The 7,939-nt window shown below is 40.4% G+C and overlaps 1 non-coding gene across 1 annotated transcript; it reads right to left on the bottom strand.

The window, feature by feature from the left end:
* Nucleotides 1–6,706: 6,706 nt before the first annotated feature.
* Nucleotides 6,707–6,814, bottom strand: LOC130955428 (small nucleolar RNA R71). The gene has a single exon (XR_009076748.1). It is a non-coding gene; the product is annotated as a small nucleolar RNA R71 (small nucleolar RNA).
* Between the last annotated feature and the right edge of the window lie 1,125 nt (nt 6,815–7,939).

Below are 7,939 nucleotides of genomic sequence, written 5' to 3' on the forward strand. Positions count from 1 at the left end.
TTTTAGATCGAATTTGACTTCCGGGATCACTGACCTCAGACCCATTATTTTGTGATAATGGTCTCCATGTTCTTTGGTTAAGAACTTCTCTTGATTCCAAAGACTCTTTGGATTATTCTCTTTCTTGCCTCTTAAATTGGTTTGTTTTCTCTTAGGAGCCATGATCTTGATGAATCTTGGCTTAGTGATCACGGAAAAGCACACCAAACTTAGAGGTTTGCTTGCCCTCAAGCAAAAGAAAGGAAAGAGGGGAGAGAAGAGGAGAGCAAATTCGAATGGTGGGGAGAAAGGGGTGGCCGAACATGTATTTATAAGGGAGGGGGAGAGATTTTGAAAATTTTGAAGGAGATTTGAGAAGATATGGAAAGAATTTGAGAAATATTTGAGTTTTTGAAGAAGATTTGGAAAGGATTTTAGAGAGATTTGAAAAATGATTTTAATTTTTGAAAATTTGAAGGTGAATGATGAAAGTTTGAAATGTGTTTATGTAGAAAATTATGGATCAAAAAAGGAAAGTTTGAAAAAAATCTAATCAGAAAGCAAAATCTCTGCCTCCCACCTTTCTGGCGTTAAACGCCCAGAATGTCATCCATTCTGGTGTTTAACGCCCAATTGTTGGCCATTGTGGGCGTTTAACGCCCAGCCAAGTACCCTGGCTGGCGTTAAACGCCAGAATTCCCTTTATCACTGGGCGTTTTGCTAAACGCCCAGGATGCTGCACACCTGGCGTTAAACGCCCAGAATGGTGCCCATTCTGGCGTTTAACGCCCAAAATGGCACCTTTACTGGCGTTTTTTCGCCAGCAAGCTCTTTTTCTCTGCTTTTTGCACTGAATCCTTCTGTAACTCTGTGAATTCCTTCAATTTTGATATTTGCCCTTTGAGAATATGGATTGAACCTTGATTAAACAAAACAGATAACCTGCTAATGACTGGGTTGCCTTCCAGCAAGCGCTTCTTTATTGTCTTTAGCTGGACCTTAACTGAGAATCACTCAAGTCTCAGTTTTGAGCATTCTTGCTCAAATTTGCTTTCAAGATAATGCTTGATCCTCTGTCCATTAACAATGAACTTCTTGTCAGAATCAGTATCCTGAAGCTCCACATATCCATATGGTGATACTCCTGTAATCACATACGGACCCCTCCAGCGGGATTTAAGTTTTCCTGGGAACAATCTGAGCCTAGAGTTGAAGAGCAGAACTTTTTGTCCTGGTTCAAAGACTCTGGATGACAACTTCTTGTCATGCCACTTCTTTGCCTTTTCCTTATAAATTTTAGCATTTTCAAAGGCACTGAGTCTAAATTCATCTAGCTCATTTAGCTGGAGCAATCTTTTTTCACCAGCTAACTTAGCATCTAGGTTTAGGAATCTGGTTGCCCAGTAGGCTTTATGTTCCAGTTCCATGGGCAGATGACAAGCCTTGCCATACACAAGTTGGTATGGAGAGGTTCCTATTGGAGTCTTGAATGCTGTTCTGTATGCCCATAGAGCATCATCCAAGCTCTTTGCCCAATCCTTTCTACGGGCAATTACAGTCCGTTCTAGGATTCTTTTTAGCTCTCTGTTAGAGACTTCAGCTTGCCCATTTGTCTGTGGATGATACGGCGTTGCCACTTTGTGGCTATTTCCATATCGGACCATAGCAGAGTACAGCTGTTTATTGCAGAAATGAGTACCCCCATCGCTGATTAAGACTCTGGGAACACCAAATCTGCTGAAGATGTATTTCTGGAGGAATTTTAGCACGGTCTTAGTATCATTAGTGGGTGTAGCAATTGCTTCTACCCACTTAGATACATAGTCCACTGCCACCAGAATGTAAGTATTTGAGTATGATGGTGGGAACGGACCCATGAAGTCAATCCCCCATACATCAAACAGTTCAATCTCTAAGATCCCTTGTTAAGGCATGGCGTATCCATGAGGTAAGTTACCAGCTCTTTGGCAGCTGTCACAGTTACGCACAAACTCTCGGGCATTTCTATAGAGAGTAGGCCAGTAGAAGCCACATTGGAGGACCTTAGTGGCTGTTTGCTCACTTCCAAAATGTCCCCCATACTGTGATCTATGGCAGTGCCATAGGATCCTTTGTGCTTCCTCTCTGGGTACACATCTGCGGATCATTCCGTCTGCACATCTCTTAAAGAGATATGGCTCATCCCATAGGTAGTACTTGGCATCTGAAATCAATTTCTTTCTTTGCACCCTGCTGTACTCCTGTGGTATGAACCTCACAGCTTTATAATTTGCAATATCTGCAAACCATGGAGCTTCTTGAATGGCAAAAAGTTGCTCATCTGGGAAAGTCTCAGAGATCTCAGTAGAAGGGAGGGACGCCCCAGCTACTGGTTCTATTCGGGACAGATGATCAGCTACTTGGTTCTCTGTCCCTTTTCTGTCTCTTATTTCTATATCAAACTCTTGCAGAAGCAACACCCATCTTATAAGCCTGGGTTTTGAATCCTGCTTTGTGAGTAAGTATTTAAGAGCAGCATGGTCAGTGTACACAATCACCTTTGATCCCACTAGATAGGATCTAAACTTGTCAATGGCATAGACCACTGTAAGTAACTCTTTTTCTGTGGTTGTGTAGTTCTTCTGTGCATCATTTAGAATACGGCTGGCATAATAAATGACGTGCAGAAGCTTGTTATGCCTCTGTCCCAACACTGCACCAATGGCAGGGTCACTGGCATCACACATTAGTTCGAATGGCAATGTCCAGTCTGGTGCAGAGATGACTGGTGCTGTGACCAGCTTGGTGATGAGCGGATAATTTGTATACTTTTTGGCATTGTTTTTAGTATGTTTTTGATATCTTTTAGTTAGATTTTAGTACATTTTTATTAGTTTTTATTTAAAATTCACTTTTCTGGACTTTACTATGAGTTTGTGTGTTTTTCTGTGATTTCAGGTATTTTCTGGCTGAAATTGAGGGACCTGAGCAAAAATCTGATTCAGAGACCAAAAAGGACTGCAGATGCTGTTGGATTCTGACCTCCCTGCACTCGAAGTGGATTTTCTGGAGCTACAGAAGCCCAATTGGCGCGCTCTCAACGGCGTTGGAAAGTAGACATCCAGGGCTTTCCAGCAATATATAATAGTCCATACTTTGTCCAAGATTTGATGGCCCAAACCCGCGAAGCAATCCGGCCTCAGGAATTCCAGCGTTAAACGCCGGAACAGGAATAAAAGTTGGAGTTAAACGCCCAAACTGGCATGGGAGCTGGCGTTTAACTCCAGAAAAGGTCTCTACACGAATTTCCTTGATTGCTCAGCCCAAGCACACACCAAGTGGGCCCGGAAGTGGATTTTTATGTCATTTACTCATTTCTGTACACCTTAGGTTACTAGTTTACTATTAATAGGACCTTTTACTATTGTATTAGTAGACTTTGGTAGCTATCTTCACTTTTATGCTATCTTAGATCTTTGGGAGGCTGGCCATTCGGCCATGCCTGGACCTTATGCTTATGTATTTTCAACGGTGGAGTTTCTACACACCATAGATTAAGGGTGTGAAGCTCTGCTGTACCTCGAGTATTAATGCAATTACTATTGTTCTTCTATTCAACTCCGCTTGTTCTTTATCTAAGATATCACTCGTTCTTCAACCTATGAACAAGGTGACTGACAACCATTCTTGTTCTACAAGCATTCGAGGCTTTAGTGAATATCTCTTGGATTCCTGATTGCACGATGCATGGTTGATCGCCTGACAACCGAGTGCTCGCCTGACAAACGAGCCAGCCATTCCGTGAGATCAGAATCTTCGTGGTATAGGCAGGACCTGATGGCGGCATTCAAGAGAATCCGGAAGGTCTAAACCTTGTCTGTGGTATTCTGAGTAGGATTCAATGATTGAATGACTGTGACGTGCTTCAAACCCTGAGGGCGGGGCGTTAGTGACAGACGCAAAAGAATCACTGGATTCTATTCCGGCCTGATTGAGAACCGACAGATGAATTCCGCTATGACCGTGACAGGGGCATATGCAATCGCTTTCACTGAGAGGATGGGAGGTAGCTGCTGACAACAGTGAGACCCTATACGAGCTTGCCATGGAAAGGAGTAAGAAAGGATTGGATGAAGGCTGTAGGAAAGCAGAGAGACGGAAGGGAAGGCATCTTCATACACTTGTCTGAAGCTCATACACCAATGATATACATAAGTATCACTATCTTTATCTTCTATGTTATTTTCGTTCATCACCATATATTTGAGTTTGCCTGACTAAGATTTACAAGATGACCATAGCTTGCTTCATTACTAACAATCTCCGTGGGATCGACCCTTACTCACGTAAGGTTTATTACTTGGACGACCCAGTGCACTTGCTGGTTAGTTGTGCGAAGTTGTGTAATGCCATGGTATTGAGCGCACCAAGTTTTTGGAGCCATTACCAGGGATTATGAGAGTTGTGAAAAAGTATAGTTCACAATTTCGCCGACCAAGTTTTTGGCGCCGTTGCCGGGGATTGTTCATGTTTTGAGCAAGCTTTTGGTAACATCAGAGCCAAGATCTGGCAACAACATCAAATTTTTGGTGTTATTGCCCGGGATTGTTTAGGCTGGACAACTGACGGTTCATCTTGTTGCTTAGATTAGGTATTTTTTTTCGAAATTCTTGAAGGTGAATTCTAGAGTTTCATGATGATTTGTTGAAATCTGGCTGGCTGAGAAGCCATGTCTAATCTGATTGGACCGAGGTTTCAACTTATCACCACAAGAGCTTGTTGATTTCGTATCAATCTTGTTGTTGGAGCAGTGATTTGCTAAGGCTTGGCTGACCTTGGTCATGTCTAGTGTTTTGGACCGAAGCTTTCTTTGAAAGCTTGGCTGGCTGTGAAGCCATGTCTAATTCCTGGACCGGAGTCTTAGACTAGCATTGCACTGATTCCTGGAATTCTCATTAAGAATTTTGATACCTTTTTCCACTTAATTTTCGAAAATCACAAAAAAAAAATTACAAAACCATAAAAATCCAAAAATATTTCTTGTTTGAGTCTAGAGTCTCATCTTAAGTTTGGTGTCAAATGCATGTCTTTGTTATATTTTTCGAATCCATGCATATATTTTGTGTTCTAATCTTTGAATTCTATTGACTTGAAGTATTTTTTTTTGTGTCTCATATGCATTCTCATATTGTTAGTGTCAGTAGTACACAAACTGCTAAGTTTGGTGTCTTGCATGCATTGTTATTTGATTCTTGTTGCATTTTGATTATTAAAAATCCAAAAATATTTTTAATTTGTGTCTTTTCAAGTCAATGATACAAAGAATTGAAGATTTAGAACATACTGCAGAGGAATTATACAGAAAAAGCTGAGCATTCAAAAATGCCCAGTGAAGAAGGCAGACTGGCGTTTAAACGCCAGCCAGGGTACCTGGTTGGGCGTTTAACGCCCAAAGAGGTAGCATTTTGGGCGTTAAACGCCAGAATGTATACCATTCTGGGCGTTTAACGCCAGGATGGTGCTAGGGAGAAGATTTTGTTTTCAAATCAATTTTTTTCAAATTTTTCAAAATCAAATCTTTTTCAAATCAAATCTTTTCAATCAAATGTTTTCAAAATCAATTTCTTTCCTTTTTAAAAGATACTTACTAACAATTAATGATTTGATTGAACATCTCAAATTTGTTACCTTTTCTGTTGAGAAAGGTTTTTAATGTTTGAATCATATCTTTTCTTGTTAGGCAAGTCATCAATTTTTAAAATCATATCTTTTCAAATTGTTTTTAAAATCATATCTTTTCAAATAGTTTTCAAATCATATCTTCTCAATCACATTTTTTTTTCATATCTTCTTAACCACATCTTTTTCAAAATAACTTTCAATCAAATCTTCTTAATTTCTAATTTCAAATTCTTTTTCAAAAATCACTTAATTTCTTTTCCACTTTTATTTTCGAAAATTAATTAATGTTTTTCAAAATAATTTCAAAATTTTTCACTTGATTTTCGAAAATAAACTTCCCTCCTTCCCACATCCTTCTATTTATGGAGTGCCACTCCTTCTCAATGCACAATTCGAACCTTATCTAACTAAAGTTCGAATTTATCTTCTCCTTCTTCTTTCTATTTCTCTTTTCCTCTGACACTTAAAGGAATCTCTATACTGTGACATAGAGGATTCCACATTTTCTTGTTCCCTTCTCTTTCATATGAGCAGGAGCAAGGACAAAGGCATTCTTGTTGAAGCTGATCCTGAACCTGAAAGGACTTTGAAGAGAAAGCTAAGAGAAGCCAAAGCACAACTCTCTTTAGAGGACCTGACCGAATTCTTCAAGGAAGAAAACATGGCAGCAGAAAACAACAACAATGCAAACAATGCAAGGAAGGTGCTGGGTGACTTTACTGCACCTACTCCTGATTTTTATGGGAGAAGCATCTCTATCCCTGCCATTGGAGCAAACAACTTTGAGCTTAAGCCTCAATTAGTTTCTCTAATGCAACAGAATTGCAAGTTCCATGGACTTCCAATGGAAGATCCTCATCAGTTTTTAGCTGAATTCTTGCAAATCTGTGACACAGTCAAGACTAATGGGGTTGACCCTGAAGTCTATAGACTGATGCTATTCCCTTTTGCTGTAAGAGACAGAGCTAGAATATGGTTGGACTCTCAACCTAAAGAAAGCCTGGACTCATGGGAAAAGCTAGTCAATGCCTTCTTGGCAAAATTCTTTCCACCACAAAGATGGAGTAAGCTTAGAGTGGAAGTCCAAACCTTTAGACAAAAGGATGGAGAATCCCTCTATGAAGCTTGGGAAAGATACAAACAATTAATCAGAAAATGTCCTTCTGACATGCTTTCTGAATGGAGCATCATAGGTATTTTCTATGATGGTCTCTCTGAACTATCTAAGATGTCCTTGGATAGCTCTGCAGGAGGATCTCTTCATCTGAAGAAGACGCCTACTGAAGCTCAAGAACTGATTGAAATGGTTGCAAATAACCAATTCATGTACACTTCTGAAAGAAATCCTGTGAACAATGGGACTAGTCAGAAGAAAGGAGTTCTTGATATTGACACTCTGAATGCCATTTTGGCCCAGAATAAAATATTGACTCAACAAGTCAATTTGATTTCTCAAAGTCTGTCTGGAATGCAAGATGCACCAAATAGTACTAAGGAAGCTTCATCTGAGGAAGAAGCTTATGATCCTGAGAACCCTTCCATGGAAGAGGTAAATTACCTAGGAGAACCCTATGGTAACACCTATAATTCTTCATGGAGAAATCACCCAAATCTTTCATGGAAGAATCACGAGAGACCTCAACAAGGTTTCAATAACAATGGTGGAAGAAACAGGTTTAACAATGGCAAGCCTTTTCCATCATCTTCTCAGCAACAGACAGAGAGCTCTAAGCAGAATAATTCTGACTTAGCAACCATGGTCTCTGATCTGATCAAAACCACTCAAAGTTTCATGACTGAAACTAGATCTTCCATTAGGAATTTGGAAGGACAAGTGGGTCAGCTGAGCAAGAAAATTACTGAACTTCCTCCAAGCACTCTCCCAAGTAACACTGAAGAAAATCCAAAAGGAGAGTGCAAAGCCATAAACATGGCCGAATTCTGGGAGGAAGAAGAGGCAGTGAACGCCACTGAGGAAGGCCTCACTGGACGTCCACTGGCCTCTAATGAGTTCCCCAATGAGGAACCTTGGGAATCTGAGGCTCAGACTGAGACCATAGAGATTCCCTTGGACTTGCTACTGCCTTTCATGAGCTCTGATGAGTATTCTTCCTCTGAAGAGGATGAGTATGTCACTGAAGAGCAAGTTGCTAAATACCTTGGAGCAATCATGAAGCTAAATGACAAGTTATTTGGAAATGAGACTTGGGAAGATGAACCTCCCTTGCTCACCAAAGAACTGGATGACCTGTCTAGGCAGAAACTGCCTCAAAAGAGGCAGGATCCTGGGAAGTTTTCT

Source organism: Arachis stenosperma, chromosome 1 (assembly GCF_014773155.1).
Source record: "Arachis stenosperma cultivar V10309 chromosome 1, arast.V10309.gnm1.PFL2, whole genome shotgun sequence".
NCBI lineage: Eukaryota > Viridiplantae > Streptophyta > Magnoliopsida > Fabales > Fabaceae > Arachis > Arachis stenosperma.